Source organism: Pleurodeles waltl, chromosome 2_2 (assembly GCF_031143425.1).
Source record: "Pleurodeles waltl isolate 20211129_DDA chromosome 2_2, aPleWal1.hap1.20221129, whole genome shotgun sequence".
NCBI classification, from domain to species: Eukaryota; Metazoa; Chordata; class Amphibia; order Caudata; family Salamandridae; genus Pleurodeles; species Pleurodeles waltl.
In genome coordinates, this window is record NC_090439.1 from 122,936,671 (window position 1) to 122,959,631 (window position 22,961).

Here is a 22,961-nt window from a genome sequence, read left to right on the forward strand (position 1 = left end):
GTAGGTCTAGTGCCCGTGACTGGAAATGCCCCAAAACACAAAGTGGATACATCACATTTTTCCACAAAAAACAGAGGTGTTTTTTTCAAAGTGCCTACCTGTGGATTTTACCCTCTAGTTCAGCCGGCACCTAGGGAAACCTACCAAACCTGTGCATTTTTGAAAGCTAGAGACCTAGGGGAATCCAAGATGTGATGACTTGTGGGGCTCTCACCAGGTTCTGTTACCCAGAATCCTTTGTAAACCTCAAAATTTGGCTAAAAAAACACTTTTTCCTCACATTTCGGTGACAGAAAGTTCTGGAATCTCAGAGGAGCCACAAATTTCCTTCCACCCAGAGTTCCCCAAAGTCTTGCAATAAAAATGGTACCTCACTTGTGTGGGTAGGCCTAGCGCCCGCAACAGGAAATGCCCCAAAACACACAGTGGACACATCACATTTTCCCAAAGAAAAACAGAGGAGTTTTTTGCAAAGTGCCTATCTGTGGATTTTGGCCTCTAGCTCAGCCGGCACCTAGGGAAACCTACCAAAGCTGTGCATTATTAAAAACTAGAGATCTAGGGAAATTCAAGATGGGATGACTTGTGGGGCTCTGACCAGGTTCTGTTACCCAGAATCCTTTGCAAACCTCACAATTTGGTTGAAAAAACACTTTTTCCTCACATTTTGGTGACAGAAAGTTCTGGAAACTGAGAGGGGCCACAAAGTTCTTTCCACCCAGTGTTCCCCCACCTCTCCCAATAAAGATGGTACCACACTTGTGTGGGTAGACCTAGTGCCCGTGACTGGAAATGCTCCAACCACACAAAGTAGACACATCACAATTTTCCACAGAAAACAGAGGTGTTTTTTGCTAAGTACCTAACTGTGGATTTTGGCCTCTAGCTCAGCCGGCACCTAGGGAAACCTACCAAGCCTGTGTAGTTTTGAAAACTAGAGACCTAGGGGAATCCAAGTCGGAGTGACTTGTGGGGCTCTCACTGGGTTCTGTTACCCAGAATCCTTTGCAAACCTCAAAATTTGGTTAAAAAAACACTTTTTCTTCACATTTCGGTGACAGAAAGTTCTGGAAACTGAGAGGGGCCACAAAGTTCCTTCCACCCAGTGCTCCCCCAAGTCTCCCAATGAAAATAGTACCACACTTGTGTGGGTAGGCCTAGTACCCGCGACTGGAAATGCCCCAAAACACAAAGTGGATACATCACATTTTTCCACAAAAAACTGAGATGTTTTTTGCAAAGTGCTTACCTGTGGATTTTAGCCTCTAGCTGAGCCAGCACCTAGGGAAACCTACCAAACCTCTGCATTTTTGAAAACTAGAGACCTAGGGGAATCCAGGACGTGGTGACTTGTGGGGCTCTCACCAGGTTCTGTTACCCAGAATCCATTGCAAACCTCAAAATTTGGCTAAAGAAAACACTTTTTCCTCACATTTCGGTGACAGAAAGTTCTGGAATCTGAGAGGAGCCACAAATTTCCTTACACCCAGAGTTTCCCCAAGTCTCCCAATAAAAATAGTTCCACACTTGTGTGGGTAGGCCTAGTGCCCCAAAACACAACGTGGACACATCACATTTTTTCCACAGAAAACAGTGGTGTTTTTTGCAAAGTGCCTACCTGTGGATTTTGGCCTCTAGCTCAGCCGGCACCTAGGGAAACCTACCAAACCTGTGCATTTATTAAAACTAGAGACCTAGGGGAATCCAAGATGTGGTGACTTGTCGGGCTCTCACCAGATCCTGTTACCCAGAATCCTTTGTAAACCTCAAAATTTGGCTAAAAAAACACTTTTTCCTCACATTTGGGTGACAGAAAGTTCTGGAATCTGAGAGGAGCCACAAAGTTCCTTCCACCCAGCGTTCCCCCAAATCTCGCAATAAAAATGGTACCTCACTTGTGTGGGTAGGTCTAGTGCCCGTGACTGGAAATGCCCCAAAACACAAAGTGGATACATCACATTTTTCCACAAAAAACAGAGGTGTTTTTTGCAAAGTGCCTACCTGTGGATTTTAGTCTCTAGCTCAGCCGGAACCTAGGGAAACCTACCAAACCTGTGCATTTTTTAAAGCTAGAGACCTAGGGGAATCCAATATGTGGTGACTTGTGGGGCTCTCACCAGGTTCTGTTACCCAGAATCCTTTGCAAACCTCAAAATTTGGTTAAAAAAACACTTTTTCCTCACATTTCGTTGACAGAAAGTTCTGGAATCTGAGAGGAGGCACAAATTTCCTTCCACCCAGTGTTCCCCCAAGTCTCCCAATGAAAATAGTACCACACTTGTGTGGGTAGGCCTAGTACCCGCGACTGGAAATGGCCCAAAACACAAAGTGGATACATCACATTTTTCAACAAAAAACTGAGATGTTTTTTGCAAAGTGCTTACCTGTGGATTTTGGCCTCTAGCTCAGCCGGCACCTAGGGAAACCTACAAAACCTATGCATTTTTGAAAACTAGAGACCTAGGGGAATCCAGGACGTGGTGACTTGTGGGGCTCTCACCAGGTTCTGTTACCCAGAATCCATTGCAAACCTCACAATTTGGCTAAAAAAACACTTTTTCCTCACATTTCGGTGACAGAAACTTCTGGAATCTGAGAGGAGCCACGAATTTCCTTCCACCCAGAGTTTCCCCAAGTCGCCCCCTAAAAATGATACCTCACTTGTGTGGGTAGACCTAGTGCCCGTGACTGGAAATGCTCCAACCACACAAAGTAGACACATCACAATTTTCCACAGAAAACAGAGGTGTTTTTTGCTAAGTACCTAACTGTGGATTTTGGCCTCTAGCTCAGCCGGCACCTAGGGAAACCTACCAAGCCTGTGTAGTTTTGAAAACTAGAGACCTAGGGGAATCCAAGTCGGAGTGACTTGTGGGGCTCTCACTGGGTTCTGTTACCCAGAATCCTTTGCAAACCTCAAAATTTGGTTAAAAAAACACTTTTTCTTCACATTTCGGTGACAGAAAGTTCTGGAAACTGAGAGGGGCCACAAAGTTCCTTCCACCCAGTGTTCCCCCAAGTCTCCCAATGAAAATAGTACCACACTTGTGTGGGTAGGCCTAGTACCCGCGACTGGAAATGCCCCAAAACACAAAGTGGATACATCACATTTTTCCACAAAAAACTGAGATGTTTTTTGCAAAGTGCTTACCTGTGGATTTTAGCCTCTAGCTGAGCCAGCACCTAGGGAAACCTACCAAACCTGTGCATTTTTGAAAACTAGAGACCTAGGGGAATCCAGGACGTGGTGACTTGTGGGGCTCTCACCAGGTTCTGTTACCCAGAATCCATTGCAAACCTCAAAATTTGGCTAAAGAAAACACTTTTTCCTCACATTTCGGTGACAGAAAGTTCTGGAATCTGAGAGGAGCCACAAATTTCCTTCCACCCAGAGTTTCCCCAAGTCTCCCAATAAAAATAGTTCCACACTTGTGTGGGCAGGCCTAGTGCCCCAAAACACAACGTGGACACATCACATTTTTCCACAGAAAACAGTGGTGTTTTTTGCAAAGTGCCTACCTGTGGATTTTGGCCTCTAGCTCAGCCGGCACCTAGGGAAACCTACCAAACCTGTGCATTTATTAAAACTAGAGACCTAGGGGAATCCAAGATGTGGTGACTTGTCGGGCTCTCACCAGATCCTGTTACCCAGAATCCTTTGTAAACCTCAAAATTTGGCTAAAAAAACACTTTTTCCTCACATTTGGGTGACAGAAAGTTCTGGAATCTGAGAGGAGCCACAAAGTTCCTTCCACCCAGCGTTCCCCCAAATCTCGCAATAAAAATGGTACCTCACTTGTGTGGGTAGGTCTAGTGCCCGTGACTGGAAATGCCCCAAAACACAAAGTGGATACATCACATTTTTCCACAAAAAACAGAGGTGTTTTTTGCAAAGTGCCTACCTGTGGATTTTAGTCTCTAGCTCAGCCGGAACCTAGGGAAACCTACAAAACCTATGCATTTTTGAAAACTAGAGACCTAGGGGAATCCAGGACGTGGTGACTTGTGGGGCTCTCACCAGGTTCTGTTACCCAGAATCCATTGCAAACCTCACAATTTGGCTAAAAAAACACTTTTTCCTCACATTTCGGTGACAGAAACTTCTGGAATCTGAGAGGAGCCACGAATTTCCTTCCACCCAGAGTTTCCCCAAGTCGCCCCCTAAAAATGATACCTCACTTGTGTGGGTAGACCTAGTGCCCGTGACTGGAAATGCTCCAACCACACAAAGTAGACACATCACAATTTTCCACAGAAAACAGAGGTGTTTTTTGCTAAGTACCTAACTGTGGATTTTGGCCTCTAGCTCAGCCGGCACCTAGGGAAACCTACCAAGCCTGTGTAGTTTTGAAAACTAGAGACCTAGGGGAATCCAAGTCGGAGTGACTTGTGGGGCTCTCACTGGGTTCTGTTACCCAGAATCCTTTGCAAACCTCAAAATTTGGTTAAAAAAACACTTTTTCTTCACATTTCGGTGACAGAAAGTTCTGGAAACTGAGAGGGGCCACAAAGTTCCTTCCACCCAGTGTTCCCCCAAGTCTCCCAATGAAAATAGTACCACACTTGTGTGGGTAGGCCTAGTACCCGCGACTGGAAATGCCCCAAAACACAAAGTGGATACATCACATTTTTCCACAAAAAACTGAGATGTTTTTTGCAAAGTGCTTACCTGTGGATTTTAGCCTCTAGCTGAGCCAGCACCTAGGGAAACCTACCAAACCTGTGCATTTTTGAAAACTAGAGACCTAGGGGAATCCAGGACGTGGTGACTTGTGGGGCTCTCACCAGGTTCTGTTACCCAGAATCCATTGCAAACCTCAAAATTTGGCTAAAGAAAACACGTTTTCCTCACATTTCGGTGACAGAAAGTTCTGGAATCTGAGAGGAGCCACAAATTTCCTTCCACCCAGAGTTTCCCCAAGTCTCCCAATAAAAATAGTTCCACACTTGTGTGGGCAGGCCTAGTGCCCCAAAACACAACGTGGACACATCACATTTTTCCACAGAAAACAGTGGTGTTTTTTGCAAAGTGCCTACCTGTGGATTTTGGCCTCTAGCTCAGCCGGCACCTAGGGAAACCTACCAAACCTGTGCATTTATTAAAACTAGAGACCTAGGGGAATCCAAGATGTGGTGACTTGTCGGGCTCTCACCAGATCCTGTTACCCAGAATCCTTTGTAAACCTCAAAATTTGGCTAAAAAAACACTTTTTCTTCACATTTGGGTGACAGAAAGTTCTGGAATCTGAGAGGAGCCACAAAGTTCCTTCCACCCAGCGTTCCCCCAAATCTCGCAATAAAAATGGTACCTCACTTGTGTGGGTAGGTCTAGTGCCCGTGACTGGAAAAGCCCCAAAACACAAAGTGGATACATCACATTTTTCCACAAAAAACAGAGGTGTTTTTTGCAAAGTGCCTACCTGTGGATTTTAGTCTCTAGCTCAGCCGGAACCTAGGGAAACCTACCAAACCTGTGCATTTTTTAAAGCTAGAGACCTAGGGGAATCCAATATGTGGTGACTTGTGGGGCTCTCACCAGGTTCTGTTACCCAGAATCCTTTGCAAACCTCAAAATTTGGTTAAAAAAACACTTTTTCCTCACATTTCGTTGACAGAAAGTTCTGGAATCTGAGAGGAGGCACAAATTTCCTATCACCCAGAAGTTCCCCAGGTCGCCCGATAAAAATGATACCTCACTTGTGTGGGTAGGCCTAGTGCCCGCGACAGGAAATGCCCCAAAACACAACGTGGACACATCACATTTTTCAACAGAAAACAGAGGTGTTTTTTGCAAAATGCCTATCTGTGGATTTTGGCCTCTAGCTCAGCCGGCACCTAGGGAAACCTACAAAACCTATGCATTTTTGAAAACTAGAGACCTAGGGGAATCCAGGACGTGGTGACTTGTGGGGCTCTCACCAGGTTCTGTTACCCAGAATCCATTGCAAACCTCACAATTTGGCTAAAAAAACACTTTTTCCTCACATTTCGGTGACAGAAACTTCTGGAATCTGAGAGGAGCCACGAATTTCCTTCCACCCAGAGTTTCCCCAAGTCGCCCCCTAAAAATGATACCTCACTTGTGTGGGTAGACCTAGTGCCCGTGACTGGAAATGCTCCAACCACACAAAGTAGACACATCACAATTTTCCACAGAAAACAGAGGTGTTTTTTGCTAAGTACCTAACTGTGGATTTTGGCCTCTAGCTCAGCCGGCACCTAGGGAAACCTACCAAGCCTGTGTAGTTTTGAAAACTAGAGACCTAGGGGAATCCAAGTCGGAGTGACTTGTGGGGCTCTCACTGGGTTCTGTTACCCAGAATCCTTTGCAAACCTCAAAATTTGGTTAAAAAAACACTTTTTCTTCACATTTCGGTGACAGAAAGTTCTGGAAACTGAGAGGGGCCACAAAGTTCCTTCCACCCAGTGTTCCCCCAAGTCTCCCAATGAAAATAGTACCACACTTGTGTGGGTAGGCCTAGTACCCGCAACTGGAAATGCCCCAAAACACAAAGTGGATACATCACATTTTTCCACAAAAAACTGAGATGTTTTTTGCAAAGTGCTTACCTGTGGATTTTAGCCTCTAGCTGAGCCAGCACCTAGGGAAACCTACCAAACCTGTGCATTTTTGAAAACTAGAGACCTAGGGGAATCCAGGACGTGGTGACTTGTGGGGCTCTCACCAGGTTCTGTTACCCAGAATCCATTGCAAACCTCAAAATTTGGCTAAAGAAAACACTTTTTCCTCACATTTCGGTGACAGAAAGTTCTGGAATCTGAGAGGAGCCACAAATTTCCTTCCACCCAGAGTTTCCCCAAGTCTCCCAATAAAAATAGTTCCACACTTGTGTGGGTAGGCCTAGTGCCCCAAAACACAACGTGGACACATCACATTTTTCCACAGAAAACAGTGGTGTTTTTTGCAAAGTGCCTACCTGTGGATTTTGGCCTCTAGCTCAGCCGGCACCTAGGGAAACCTACCAAACCTGTGCATTTATTAAAACTAGAGACCTAGGGGAATCCAAGATGTGGTGACTTGTCGGGCTCTCACCAGATCCTGTTACCCAGAAACCTTTGTAAACCTCAAAATTTGGCTAAAAAAACACTTTTTCCTCACATTTGGGTGACAGAAAGTTCTGGAATCTGAGAGGAGCCACAAAGTTCCTTCCACCCAGCGTTCCCCCAAATCTCGCAATAAAAATGGTACCTCACTTGTGTGGGTAGGTCTAGTGCCCGTGACTGGAAATGCCCCAAAACACAAAGTGGATACATCACATTTTTCCACAAAAAACAGAGGTGTTTTTTGCAAAGTGCCTACCTGTGGATTTTAGTCTCTAGCTCAGCCGGAACCTAGGGAAACCTACCAAACCTGTGCATTTTTTAAAGCTAGAGACCTAGGGGAATCCAATATGTGGTGACTTGTGGGGCTCTCACCAGGTTCTGTTACCCAGAATCCTTTGCAAACCTCAAAATTTGGTTAAAAAAACACTTTTTCCTCACATTTCGTTGACAGAAAGTTCTGGAATCTGGGAGGAGGCACAAATTTCCTATCACCCAGAGGTTCCCCAGGTCGCCTGATAAAAATGATACCTCACTTGTGTGGGTAGGCCTAGTGCCCGCGACAGGAAATGCCCCAAAACACAACGTGGACACATCACATTTTTCAACAGAAAACAGAGGTGTTTTTTGCAAAATGCCTATCTGTGGATTTTGGCCTCTAGCTCAGCCGGCACCTAGGGAAACCTACAAAACCTATGCATTTTTGAAAACTAGAGACCTAGGGGAATCCAGGACGTGGTGACTTGTGGGGCTCTCACCAGGTTCTGTTACCCAGAATCCATTGCAAACCTCACAATTTGGCTAAAAAAACACTTTTTCCTCACATTTCGGTGACAGAAACTTCTGGAATCTGAGAGGAGCCACGAATTTCCTTCCACCCAGAGTTTCCCCAAGTCGCCCCCTAAAAATGATACCTCACTTGTGTGGGTAGACCTAGTGCCCGTGACTGGAAATGCTCCAACCACACAAAGTAGACACATCACAATTTTCCACAGAAAACAGAGGTGTTTTTTGCTAAGTACCTAACTGTGGATTTTGGCCTCTAGCTCAGCCGGCACCTAGGGAAACCTACCAAGCCTGTGTAGTTTTGAAAACTAGAGACCTAGGGGAATCCAAGTCGGAGTGACTTGTGGGGCTCTCACTGGGTTCTGTTACCCAGAATCCTTTGCAAACCTCAAAATTTGGTTAAAAAAACACTTTTTCTTCACATTTCGGTGACAGAAAGTTCTGGAAACTGAGAGGGGCCACAAAGTTCCTTCCACCCAGTGTTCCCCCAAGTCTCCCAATGAAAATAGTACCACACTTGTGTGGGTAGGCCTAGTACCCGCGACTGGAAATGCCCCAAAACACAAAGTGGATACATCACATTTTTCCACAAAAAACTGAGATGTTTTTTGCAAAGTGCTTACCTGTGGATTTTAGCCTCTAGCTGAGCCAGCACCTAGGGAAACCTACCAAACCTGTGCATTTTTGAAAACTAGAGACCTAGGGGAATCCAGGACGTGGTGACTTGTGGGGCTCTCACCAGGTTCTGTTACCCAGAATCCATTGCAAACCTCAAAATTTGGCTAAAGAAAACACTTTTTCCTCACATTTCGGTGACAGAAAGTTCTGGAATCTGAGAGGAGCCACAAATTTCCTTCCACCCAGAGTTTCCCCAAGTCTCCCAATAAAAATAGTTCCACACTTGTGTGGGTAGGCCTAGTGCCCCAAAACACAACGTGGACACATCACATTTTTCCACAGAAAACAGTGGTGTTTTTTGCAAAGTGCCTACCTGTGGATTTTGGCCTCTAGCTCAGCCGGCACCTAGGGAAACCTACCAAACCTGTGCATTTATTAAAACTAGAGACCTAGGGGAATCCAAGATGTGGTGACTTGTCGGGCTCTCACCAGATCCTGTTACCCAGAATCCTTTGTAAACCTCAAAATTTGGCTAAAAAAACACTTTTTCCTCACATTTGGGTGACAGAAAGTTCTGGAATCTGAGAGGAGCCACAAAGTTCCTTCCACCCAGCGTTCCCCCAAATCTCTCAATAAAAATGGTACCTCACTTGTGTGGGTAGGTCTAGTGCCCGTGACTGGAAATGCCCCAAAACACAAAGTGGATACATCACATTTTTCCACAAAAAACAGAGGTGTTTTTTGCAAAGTGCCTACCTGTGGATTTTAGTCTCTAGCTCAGCCGGAACCTAGGGAAACCTACCAAACCTGTGCATTTTTTAAAGCTAGAGACCTAGGGGAATCCAATATGTGGTGACTTGTGGGGCTCTCACCAGGTTCTGTTACCCAGAATCCTTTGCAAACCTCAAAATTTGGTTAAAAAAACACTTTTTCCTCACATTTCGTTGACAGAAAGTTCTGGAATCTGAGAGGAGGCACAAATTTCCTATCACCCAGAGGTTCCCCAGGTCTCCCGATAAAAATGATACCTCACTTGTGTGGGTAGGCCTAGTGCCCGCGACAGGAAATGCCCCAAAACACAACGTGGACACATCACATTTTTCAACAGAAAACAGAGGTGTTTTTTGCAAAATGCCTATCTGTGGATTTTGGCCTCTAGCTCAGCCGGCACCTAGGGAAACCTACAAAACCTATGCATTTTTGAAAACTAGAGACCTAGGGGAATCCAGGACGTGGTGACTTGTGGGGCTCTCACCAGGTTCTGTTACCCAGAATCCATTGCAAACCTCACAATTTGGCTCAAAAAACACTTTTTCCTCACATTTCGGTGACAGAAACTTCTGGAATCTGAGAGGAGCCACGAATTTCCTTCCACCCAGAGTTTCCCCAAGTCGCCCCCTAAAAATGATACCTCACTTGTGTGGGTAGACCTAGTGCCCGTGACTGGAAATGCTCCAACCACACAAAGTAGACACATCACAATTTTCCACAGAAAACAGAGGTGTTTTTTGCTAAGTACCTAACTGTGGATTTTGGCCTCTAGCTCAGCCGGCACCTAGGGAAACCTACCAAGCCTGTGTAGTTTTGAAAACTAGAGACCTAGGGGAATCCAAGTCGGAGTGACTTGTGGGGCTCTCACTGGGTTCTGTTACCCAGAATCCTTTGCAAACCTCAAAATTTGGTTAAAAAAACACTTTTTCTTCACATTTCGGTGACAGAAAGTTCTGGAAACTGAGAGGAGCCACAAAGTTCCTTCCACCCAGTGTTCCCCCAAGTCTCCCAATGAAAATAGTACCACACTTGTGTGGGTAGGCCTAGTACCCGCGACTGGAAATGCCCCAAAACACAAAGTGGATACATCACATTTTTCCACAAAAAACTGAGATGTTTTTTGCAAAGTGCTTACCTGTGGATTTTAGCCTCTAGCTGAGCCAGCACCTAGGGAAACCTACCAAACCTGTGCATTTTTGAAAACTAGAGACCTAGGGGAATCCAGGACGTGGTGACTTGTGGGGCTCTCACCAGGTTCTGTTACCCAGAATCCATTGCAAACCTCAAAATTTGGCTAAAGAAAACACTTTTTCCTCACATTTCGGTGACAGAAAGTTCTGGAATCTGAGAGGAGCCACAAATTTCCTTCCACCCAGAGTTTCCCCAAGTCTCCCAATAAAAATAGTTCCACACTTGTGTGGGTAGGCCTAGTGCCCCAAAACACAACGTGGACACATCACATTTTTCCACAGAAAACAGTGGTGTTTTTTGCAAAGTGCCTACCTGTGGATTTTGGCCTCTAGCTCAGCCGGCACCTAGGGAAACCTACCAAACCTGTGCATTTATTAAAACTAGAGACCTAGGGGAATCCAAGATGTGGTGACTTGTCGGGCTCTCACCAGATCCTGTTACCCAGAATCCTTTGTAAACCTCAAAATTTGGCTAAAAAAACACTTTTTCCTCACATTTGGGTGACAGAAAGTTCTGGAATCTGAGAGGAGCCACAAAGTTCCTTCCACCCAGCGTTCCCCCAAATCTCGCAATAAAAATGGTACCTCACTTGTGTGGGTAGGTCTAGTGCCCGTGACTGGAAATGCCCCAAAACACAAAGTGGATACATCACATTTTTCCACAAAAAACAGGTGTTTTTTGCAAAGTGCCTACCTGTGGATTTTAGTCTCTAGCTCAGCCGGAACCTAGGGAAACCTACCAAACCTGTGCATTTTTTAAAGCTAGAGACCTAGGGGAATCCAATATGTGGTGACTTGTGGGGCTCTCACCAGGTTCTGTTACCCAGAATCCTTTGCAAACCTCAAAATTTGGTTAAAAAAACACTTTTTCCTCACATTTCGTTGACAGAAAGTTCTGGAATCTGAGAGGAGGCACAAATTTCCTATCACCCAGAGGTTCACCAGGTCGCCCGATAAAAATGATACCTCACTTGTGTGGGTAGGCCTAGTGCCCGCGACAGGAAATGCCCCAAAACACAACGTGGACACATCACATTTTTCAACAGAAAACAGAGGTGTTTTTTGCAAAATGCCTATCTGTGGATTTTGGCCTCTAGCTCAGCCGGCACCTAGGGAAACCTACAAAACCTATGCATTTTTGAAAACTAGAGACCTAGGGGAATCCAGGACGTGGTGACTTGTGGGGCTCTCACCAGGTTCTGTTACCCAGAATCCATTGCAAACCTCACAATTTGGCTAAAAAAACACTTTTTCCTCACATTTCGGTGACAGAAACTTCTGGAATCTGAGAGGAGCCACGAATTTCCTTCCACCCAGAGTTTCCCCAAGTCGCCCCCTAAAAATGATACCTCACTTGTGTGGGTAGACCTAGTGCCCGTGACTGGAAATGCTCCAACCACACAAAGTAGACACATCACAATTTTCCACAGAAAACAGAGGTGTTTTTTGCTAAGTACCTAACTGTGGATTTTGGCCTCTAGCTCAGCCGGCACCTAGGGAAACCTACCAAGCCTGTGTAGTTTTGAAAACTAGAGACCTAGGGGAATCCAAGTCGGAGTGACTTGTGGGGCTCTCACTGGGTTCTGTTACCCAGAATCCTTTGCAAACCTCAAAATTTGGTTAAAAAAACACTTTTTCTTCACATTTCGGTGACAGAAAGTTCTGGAAACTGAGAGGGGCCACAAAGTTCCTTCCACCCAGTGTTCCCCCAAGTCTCCCAATGAAAATAGTACAACACTTGTGTGGGTAGGCCTAGTACCCGCGACTGGAAATGCCCCAAAACACAAAGTGGATACATCACATTTTTCCACAAAAAACTGAGATGTTTTTTGCAAAGTGCTTACCTGTGGATTTTAGCCTCTAGCTGAGCCAGCACCTAGGGAAACCTACCAAACCTGTGCATTTTTGAAAACTAGAGACCTAGGGGAATCCAGGACGTGGTGACTTGTGGGGCTCTCACCAGGTTCTGTTACCCAGAATCCATTGCAAACCTCAAAATGTGGCTAAAGAAAACACTTTTTCCTCACATTTCGGTGACAGAAAGTTCTGGAATCTGAGAGGAGCCACAAATTTCCTTCCACCCAGAGTTTCCCCAAGTCTCCCAATAAAAATAGTTCCACACTTATGTGGGTAGGCCTAGTGCCCCAAAACACAACGTGGACACATCACATTTTTCCACAGAAAACAGTGGTGTTTTTTGCAAAGTGCCTACCTGTGGATTTTGGCCTCTAGCTCAGCCGGCACCTAGGGAAACCTACCAAACCTGTGCATTTATTAAAATTAGAGACCTAGGGGAATCCAAGATGTGGTGACTTGTCGGGCTCTCACCAGATCCTGTTACCCAGAATCCTTTGTAAACCTCAAAATTTGGCTAAAAAAACACTTTTTCCTCACATTTGGGTGACAGAAAGTTCTGGAATCTGAGAGGAGCCACAAAGTTCCTTCCACCCAGCGTTCCCCCAAATCTCGCAATAAAAATGGTACCTCACTTGTGTGGGTAGGTCTAGTGCCCGTGACTGGAAATGCCCCAAAACACAAAGTGGATACATCACATTTTTCCACAAAAAACAGGTGTTTTTTGCAAAGTGCCTACCTGTGGATTTTAGTCTCTAGCTCAGCCGGAACCTAGTGAAACCTACCAAACCTGTGCATTTTTTAAAGCTAGAGACCTAGGGGAATCCAATATGTGGTGACTTGTGGGGCTCTCACCAGGTTCTGTTACCCAGAATCCTTTGCAAACCTCAAAATGTGGTTAAAAAAACACTTTTTCCTCACATTTCGTTGACAGAAAGTTCTGGAATTTGAGAGGAGGCACAAATTTCCTATCACCCAGAGGTTCCCCAGGTCGCCCGATAAAAATGATACCTCACTTGTGTGGGTAGGCCTAGTGCCCGCGACAGGAAATGCCCCAAAACACAACGTGGACACATCACATTTTTCAACAGAAAACAGAGGTGTTTTTTGCAAAATGCCTATCTGTGGATTTTGGCCTCTAGCTCAGCCGGCACCTAGGGAAACCTACAAAACCTATGCATTTTTGAAAACTAGAGACCTAGGGGAATCCAGGACGTGGTGACTTGTGGGGCTCTCACCAGGTTCTGTTACCCAGAATCCATTGCAAACCTCACAATTTGGCTAAAAAAACACTTTTTCCTCACATTTCGGTGACAGAAACTTCTGGAATCTGAGAGGAGCCACAAATTTCCTTCCACCCAGAGTTTCCCCAAGTCGCCCCCTAAAAATGATACCTCACTTGTGTGGGTAGGCCTAATGCCCGCGACAGGAAATGCCCCAAAACACAACGTGGACACATCACATTTTTCCACAGAAAACAGAGGTGTTTTTTGCAAAATGCCTATCTGTGGATTTTGGCCTCTAGCTCAGCCGGCACCTAGGGAAACCTACAAAACCTATGCATTTTTGAAAACTAGAGACCTAGGGGAATCCAGGACGTGGTGACTTGTGGGGCTCTCACCAGGTTCTGTTACCCAGAATCCATTGCAAACCTCACAATTTGGCTAAAAAAACACTTTTTCCTCACATTTCGGTGACAGAAACTTCTGGAATCTGAGAGGAGCCACAAATTTCCTTCCACCCAGAGTTTCCCCAAGTCGCCCCCTAAAAATGATACCTCACTTGTGTGGGTAGGCCTAATGCCCGCGACAGGAAATGCCCCAAAACACAACGTGGACACATCACATTTTTCCACAGAAAACAGAGGTGTTTTTTGCAAAATGCCTATCTGTGGATTTTGGCCTCTAGCTCAGCCGGCACCTAGGGAAACCTACAAAACCTATGCATTTTTGAAAACTAGAGACCTAGGGGAATCCAGGACGTGGTGACTTGTGGGGCTCTCACCAGGTTCTGTTATCCAGAATCCTTTGCAAACCTCAAAATTTGGTTAAAAAACTCTTTTTCCTCACATTTCGGTGACAGAAAGTTCTGGAACCTGAGAGAGGCCACAAAGTTCCTTCCACCCAGTGTTTCCCCAAGTCTCCCAATAAAAATAGTACCACACTTGTGTGGGTAGGCCTAGTGCCCGCGACAGGAAATGCCCCAAAACACAAAGTGGAAACATCACATTTTCTCAAAGAAAACAGAGGTGTTTTTTGCAAAGTGCCTACCTGTGGATTTTGGCATGTAGCTCAGCCGGCACCTAGGGAAACCTACCAAACCTGTGTAGTTTGAAAAACTAGAGACCCAGGGGAATCCAAGACGGGGTGACTTGTGTGGCTCTCACCAGATTCTGTTACCCAAAATCCATTGCAAACCTCAAAAGTTGGCTAAAAACACTTTTTCCTCACATTTCGGTGACAGAAAGTTCTGAAATCTGAGAGGAGCCACAAAGTTCCTTCCACCCAGCGTTCCCCCAAGTCTCGCAATAAAAATGGTACCTCACTTGTGTGGGTAGGCCTAGTGCCCGTGACTGGAAATGCCCCAAAACACAAAGTGGACACGTCACATTTTTCCACAGAAAACAGAGGTGTTTTTTGCAAAGTGCCTACCGGTGGATTTTGGCATGTAGCTCAGCCGGCACCTAGGGAAACCTACCAAGCCTGTGCATTTTTGAAAACTAGATACCTAGGGGAATCCAGGACGTGGTGACTTGTGGGGCTCTCACCAGGTTCTGTTACCCAGAATCCATTGCAAACCTCAACATTTGGCTAAAGAAAACACTTTTTCCTCACATTTCGGTGACAGAAAGTTCTGGAATCTGAGAGGAGCCACAAATTTCCTTCCACCCAGAGTTTCCCCAAGTCTCCCAATAAAAATAGTTCCACACTTGTGTGGGTAGGCCTAGTGCCCCAAAACACAACGTGGACACATCACATTTTTCCACAGAAAACAGTGGTGTTTTTTGCAAAGTGCCTACCTGTGGATTTTGGCCTCTAGCTCAGCCGGCACCTAGGGAAACCTACCAAACCTGTGCATTTATTAAAACTAGAGACCTAGGGGAATCCAAGATGTGGTGACTTGTCGGGCTCTCACCAGATCCTGTTACCCAGAATCCTTTGTAAACCTCAAAATTTGGCTAAAAAAACACTTTTTCCTCACATTTGGGTGACAGAAAGTTCTGGAATCTGAGAGGAGCCACAAAGTTCCTTCCACCCAGCGTTCCCCCAAATCTCGCAATAAAAATGGTACCTCACTTGTGTGGGTAGGTCTAGTGCCTGTGACTGGAAATGCCCCAAAACACAAAGTGGATACATCACATTTTTCCACAAAAAACAGAGGTGTTTTTTGCAAAGTGCATACCTGTGGATTTTAGTCTCTAGCTCAGCCGGCACCTAGGGAAACCTACCAAACCTGTGCATTTTTTAAAGCTAGAGACCTAGGGGAATCCAATATGTGGTGACTTGTGGGGCTCTCACCAGGTTCTGTTACCCAGAATCCTTTGCAAACCTCAAAATTTGGTTAAAAAAACACTTTTTCCTCACATTTCATTGACAGAAAGTTCTGGAATCTGAGAGGAGGCACAAATTTCCTTCCACCCAGAGGTTCCCCAGGTCGCTCGATAAAAATGATACCTCACTTGTGTAGGTAGGCCTAGTGCCCGCGACAGGAAATGCCCCAAAACACAACGTGGACACATCTCATTTTTCCACAGAAAACAGAGGTGTTTTTTGCAAAATGCCTATCTGTGGATTTTGGCCTCTAGCTCAGCCGGCACCTAGGGAAACCTACAAAACCTATGCATTTTTGAAAACTAGAGACCTAGGGGAATCCAGGACGTGGTGACTTGTGGGGCTCTCACCAGGTTCTGTTACCCAGAATCCATTGCAAACCTCAAAATTTGGCTAAAAAAACACTTTTTTAACACATTTCGGTGACAGAAACTTCTGGAATCTGAGAGGAGCCACAGATTTCCTTCCACCCAGAGTTTCCCCAAGTCGCCCCCTAAAAATGATACCTCACTTGTGTGGGTAGGCCGAATGCCCGCGACAGGAAATGCCCCAAAACACAACGTGGACACATCACATTTTTCCACAGAAAACAGAGGTGTTTTTTGCAAAATGCCTACCTGTGGATTTTGGCCTCTAGCTCAGCCGGCACCTAAGAAAACCTGCCAAAGCTGTGCATTGTTGAAAACTAGAGACCTAGGGGAATCCAAGACGTGGTGACTTGTGGGGCTCTCACCAGGTTGTGTTACCCAGAATCCTTTGCAAATCTCTTCATTTGGCTAAAAAACACTTTCTCCTCACATTTCGGTGACAGAAGGTTCTGGAATCTGAAAGGAGCCACAAATTTCCTTCCACCCAGTGTTCCCCCAAGTCTCCCGTTAAAAATTGTAACTCACTTGTGTGGGTAGGACTAGTGCCTGCGACAGGAATTGCCTCCAAACACAAAGTGGACACATCACATTTTCTCAAAGAAAACAGAGGTGTTTTTTGCAAAGTGCCTACCTGTGGATTTTGTCCTTTAGCTCTGCTGGCACCTACGGAAACCTACCAAACCTGTGTATTTTTTAAAACTAGAGACCTAGGGAAATCTAAGACGTGGTGGCTTGTGGGGCTCTCACCAGGTTCTGTTACCCAGAATCCATTGCAAACCTCAACATTTGGCTAAAAAACACTTTTTCCTCACATTTCGTTGACAGAAAGTTCTGGAATCTGAGAGGAGCCACAAATTTCCTTCACCCAGCGTTCCCCCAAGTCTCGTAATAAAAATGGTACCTCAGTTGTGTCGGTAGGCCTAGTGCCCGTGACTGGAAATGCCCCAAAACACAAAGTGGACACATCACATTTTTCCACAGAATACAGCTGTTTTTTGCAAAGTGCCTACCTGTGGATTTTGGCCTCTAGCTCAGCCGGCACCTAGGGAAACCTACCAAACCTGTGCATTTTTTTAAACTAGATACCTAGGGGAATCCAAGAGGGGGTGACTTGTGGGGCTCTCACCAGGTTCTGTTACCCAGAATCCATTGCAAACCTCAAAATTTGGCTAAAAAAACACCTTTTCCTCACATTTCGGTGACAGAAAGTTCTGGAATCTGAGAGGAGCCACAAAGTTCCTTCCACACAGCATTCCCACAAGTCTCCCGATGAAAATGATACATCACTCGTGTGGGTAGGCCTAGTGCCCGTGACTGGAAATGCCCCAAAACACAAAGTGGACACATCACATTTTTCCACAGAAAACAGAGGTGTTTTTTGCAAAGTGCCTACCTGTGGATTTTGGCCTCTAGCTCAGCCGGCACCTAGGGAAACCTACCAAACCTGTGTAGTTTGGAAAACTAGAGACCTAGGGGAATCCAAGACGGAGTGACTTGTGGGGCTCTCACCAGGTTCTGTTACCCAGAATCCTTTGGAAACCTCAAAATTTGGTTAAAAAAACACTTTTTCTTTACATTTCGGTGACAGAAAGTTCTGGAAACTGAGAGGGGCCACAAAGTTCCTTCCACCCAGTGGTCCCCCAAGTCTCCCAATAAAAATGATAACACACTTGTGTGGGTAGGCCTAGTGCCCGCAACAGGAAATGCCCCAAAACACAAAGTGGAAACATCACATTTTCTCAAAGAAAACAGAGGTGTTTTTTGCAAAGTGCCTACCTGTGGATTTTGGCCTCTAGCTCAGCCGTCACCTAGGAAAACCTACCAAATTTGTGCATTGTTGAAAACTAGAGACCTAGGGGAATCCAAGACGGGGTGACTTGTGGGGCTCTCACCAGATTCTGTTTCCCAGAATCCTTTGTAAACCTAAAAATTTGGCTAAAAAAACACTTTTTCCTCACATTTCGGTGACAGAAAGTTCTGGAATCTCAGAGGAGCCCCAAATTTTCTTCACCCAGAGTTTCTCCAAGTCACCCGATAAAATTGATACCTCACTTGTGTGGGTAGGCCTAATGCCAGTGACAGGAAATGCCCCAAAACACAACGTGGACACATCACATTTTTTCACAGAAAACAGAGGGGGGTCATTCCTACCCTGGCGGTCTGAGACTGCCAGGGTAGGGGACGGAGGAAGCACCGCCAACAGGCTGGCGGTGCTTCTGGGGCTATTCTGACCGCGGCGGTAAAGCCACGGTCAGAAAAGGGAAGCCGGCGGTTTCCCGCCGGCTTCCCGCTGCCCCTGTGAATCCTCCACGGCAGCGCTGCAAGCAGCACCGCCATGGGGATTCCGACCCCCTTCACGCCAGCCTGGTTCTGGCGGTTTTCACTGCCAGAACCTGGCTGGCGGGAACGGGTGTCGTGGGGCCCCTGGGGGCCCCTGCAGTGCCCATGCCAGTGGCATGGGCACTGCAGGGGCCCCCTAACAGGGCCCCACATTGATTTTCAGTGTCTGCTTGGCAGACACTGAAAATCGCGTCGGGTGCAACTGCACCTGTCGCACACCAGCAACTCCGCCGGCTCCATTTGGAGCCGGCTTCCTCGTTGCTGGTGCTTTCCCGCTGGGCGGGCTGGCGGCCTTTTGGCAGTCGCCCGCCAGCCCAGCGGGAAAGACAGAATGACCGCCGCGGTCTTTTGACCGCGGTACGGTCTTCTGGCAGTTCCCGCCAGGCGGGCGGCGACCGCCGCCCGCCAAAGTAGGAATGACCGCCAGAGGTGTTTTTTGCAAAGTGCCTACCTGTGGATTTTGGCCTCTAGCTAAGCCGGCACCTAGGGAAACCTACCAAACCTGTGCATTTTTTAAAACTAGAGACCTAGGGAAATCCAAGATGGGGTGACTTGTGGGGCTCTCACCAGGTTCTGTTACCCAGAATCCTTTGCAAACCTCAACATTTGGCTAAAAAAACACTTTCTCCTCACATTTCGGTGACAGGAAGTTCTGGAATCTGAGAGGAGCCACAAATTTCCTTCCACCCAGTGTTCCCCCACGTCTCTCGTTAAAAATGGTACCTCACTTGTGTGGGTAGGACTAGTGCCCGCGACAGGAATTGCCCCAAAACACAAAGTTGACACATAACATTTTCTCAAAGAAAACAGAGGTGTTTTTTGCAAAGTGCCTACCTGTGGATTTTGGCCTTTAGCTCAGCCGGCACCTAGGGAAACCTACCAAACCTTTGCATTTTTTAAAACTAGAGACCTAGGGGAATCTAAGACGTGGTGGCTTGTGGGGATCTCACCAGGTTCTGTTACCCAGCATCCATTGCAAACCTCAAAATTGGTTTAAAAAACACTTTTTCCTCACATTTCGGTGACAGAAATTTCTGGAATCTGAGGGGAGCCACAAAGTTCCTTCCACGCAGCGTTCCCACATGTCTCCTGATAAAAATGATACCTCACTTGTGTGGGTAGGCCTAATGCCTGCGACAGGAAATGCACCAAAACACAACATGGACACATTACATTTTTCCACAGAAAACAGGTGTTTTTTGCAAAGTGCCTACCTGTGGATTTTGGCCTCTAGTTCTGCCAGCACCTAGGGAAACCTCCCAAACCTGTGCATTTTTGAAAACTGGAGACCTAGGGGAATCCAATATGGGGTGACTTGTGGGTCTCTCTATCCAGGTTCTGTTACCCAGCGTTCCCCCAAGTCTCCCAATAAAAATGTTACCTCAATTGTGTGGGTAGGCCTTGTTATCGCAACAGGAAATGCCCCCAAAACACTATCTGGACACATCAAAATTATCAAATAGAAAACTACATGCGTTTTTGGTCCTGGGCTCAGCAGCCACCTGGGGAAACTTACCAAACCCAGACATTTCTGAAAACTAGACACCCGAGGAAGTCAAGGGAGGTGTGACTTGCGTGGATCTCCTAATGTTTTCTTACCCAGAATCCTCTGCAAACCTCAAATTTAGCAAAAAAATCACATTTTCCCACATTTCTCTGTAGGATCACTGCACCAGGACAAATTTCCTACCTCCCAACATTCCCATCAGTCTCCCGGTAAAAATGATACCTCACTTGTGTAGGTGGGCCAAGTGTTTGTGCCAAAAACATGTAGAAATTAAGGGGGGGGGAACTAAAGTGGGTCCAAAAGTGCAGTTTGAAAAAAACACATTATTAGGCTGACAAGTGCAGCAGAAATGTTTTTGGTATAGATGAGACAATTCTGGATTCCTGCTGATTCCGGAAGGTTCCATCGCAAAAATGTTGGAAAAATCTGTGCTTTCCAGCAAAGTTGCAGGTTTGCAGGGCATTGTGGGTAAGGAAATGGTGTGGGGTGCATGTGAAGCACACCACCCTGGAATCAACTAGATGTTTAGTTTTCAGATATGTATAGGTCTTGTGGATTTTTCTACATGGCAGCGTCCCAAAGTAAAAAAAAAGTGCAGCTCTCACCATTCCAAGTGGGACAATTTTGAGAGATACCAAGCTCTCATGGCCCAAATGTAAAAGAAAAACCAAAAATAATCAAATTTCCTCTTGCTTGCCATGGGATAAGATGTTTTAGTGTGCGGGGGAGAGCTGAAAGACTGTTAGCCCCTTCAGTTTGGGTGGGGGCATAACCAGGCCCATTCTGGTTGGTAACCACCACCCCACTATTTTCTTTTATTTTTTTAATTCCCTGGTATCTAGTAGACTTTCTGTCCCCCCTGGGTGTGGATCGGGGGTAATTGCCCAATCTGCCCTCTGGTGGGGAGAACAACTTTGGCCCCATTTATTTGGGGTGGGGGTATGGCCATACCCCCAACCTCTTATTTTGAAAAAACAATCTTCCCTGGTCTCTGGTGAGCTTTCTGCCCCACTTGGGGGCAGGTGGGCCTTCCAAAAATAGGCAAATCTGCCCCAAGGGGGGCAGTTATGGCCAGTAGTAATGTGTCCCCATGGGGAGCGACCCTTGCCCAAGGGGCTGCCCCCCCAGACAAAACACACACATACACACACCAATCCATGGTGTCCAGAGGTTTCTTCCCCCTTTGGGGGCAGATTGGCCTAACAAAAATGGGCTGATCTGCCCCCAAGGGGGGCAGAAATGGCCTAAATACAATTTGCCACCCAGGGGAGCGACCCTTGTCTATGGGGTGGCTCCCCATACATAAAAACATAAAGTAAATAAACAAATATATATATCCCTGGTGTCTAGAGGTTTCTGTCGCCCCTGGGGGCAGATCCGCCTAATTATATTAGGCCTATCTGCATCCGCGGGGGCAGAAAAGGCCTAAAAATATTTTGCCCCCCTGGAGAGTGGCCCTTGCCAAAGGGGCCGCTCCCCTTATGCGTTAGTATAAAAAAATAAAAATTCCCTGGTTTCAGATTGGCCTAATTATATTAGTCTGATCTGCCCCCCGGGGGTAGAAATAGCCTAAAAATAATTTGGCCTCCCGGGAGAGACCCTTGCCTAAAGGGTCGCTCCCCAAACATACAAAAATTAAAATAAACAATAAAAAAAAAATTGCCCTGATGTCTAGTGGTTTTCTGCCCCCCAGGGGCAGATCAGCCTAATAATATTAGGCCGATCTGCCCCCGGGGGTGGCAGAAATGGCCTAAAAATAATTTTGCCCCCCTGGGGAGCGGCTCTTGCCCAAGGGGCCGCTCCCCTTGTGCGCAAGTATGAAAAAAAAAAAATCCCTGGTTTTTAGAGGTTTCTGCCGCCCAGGGGGAGATCGCAGGGGGGGGGGCAGAAATGGCCTAATAATAATTTCCCCCCCTGGTAGCGACCCTTGGTTAAGGGGTCGGTCCCCATACATAAAAAAAATAAACAATTTTTTTTTTATCCCTGGTGTCTAGTGGTTTTCTGCCCCTAATAATTTTAGGCCGATCTGCCCACGGGGGTCAGAAATGGCCTAAAAATCAGTTGTCCCCCTGGGGAGGGGCCCTTGCCCAAGGGGCTCCTCCCCTTATGCGCAAGTACAAAAAAAAGAACAATAATCCCTGGTGTCTAGTGGGCATTTCTGCTGCCAAGTCGCATTGCGATCGGGTAGCAGAAATGCTCCGAGGGACATGGAAGGAGAGGAAAGGCCTTTCCTCTCCTTTCATGCTTCTCTGCCCCCTCCACGTGATCGGAGGAGAAATGCTTTTGCATTTCTCCTTCGATCAGCCCTTGAAGCTGAGCTTTCAGTGCCGGGGGACGGGGTGGAAGGGGAAGCGATTCCCCTTCCATCTGTGCTCAGGGGAGGGGGTACTCAGCCATCTGGGGGAGCACTAGCGCTCCCCCTGGGGACCCATAGCAGGATGAGCTGGTCTTGTGATCGCCACCGGGCAACCGGTGCCGAGGGCGAGACCAGCTCGTCCGGGGTACCCTAGGGGTTAAGGCCTACATGTTATTATTTTAAAACACCTTAGAACTGGTCAAATTCTGAGAACTCATATCTGATAGTGCCAAACCGTTACTTTTGGGTGTAGCTTGGGGGCGTACTTGAAGAAAATATTTTATAATATCATGGGTCTCCTGTCAGATATCATTATGGCACATCAAATTTAATCACAACGTTTGATGGTTGCTGGTAATGGTTTGAGATTTTCTTGGTCATGCTGTGGTTCGGGAGTGCATAGCTCTAAGGCAGAGTATCACTCATCCCACAAATGTATCAAGCAGCACAATGTAAAGAGTTTTGATTCTGTTTCAAGTAAAATCGGCAAATATTTCCAAGAGGCAGATGGGAATATCATGCTTTAAGAATGAGACTCACATATTGTTGTGCACAGGT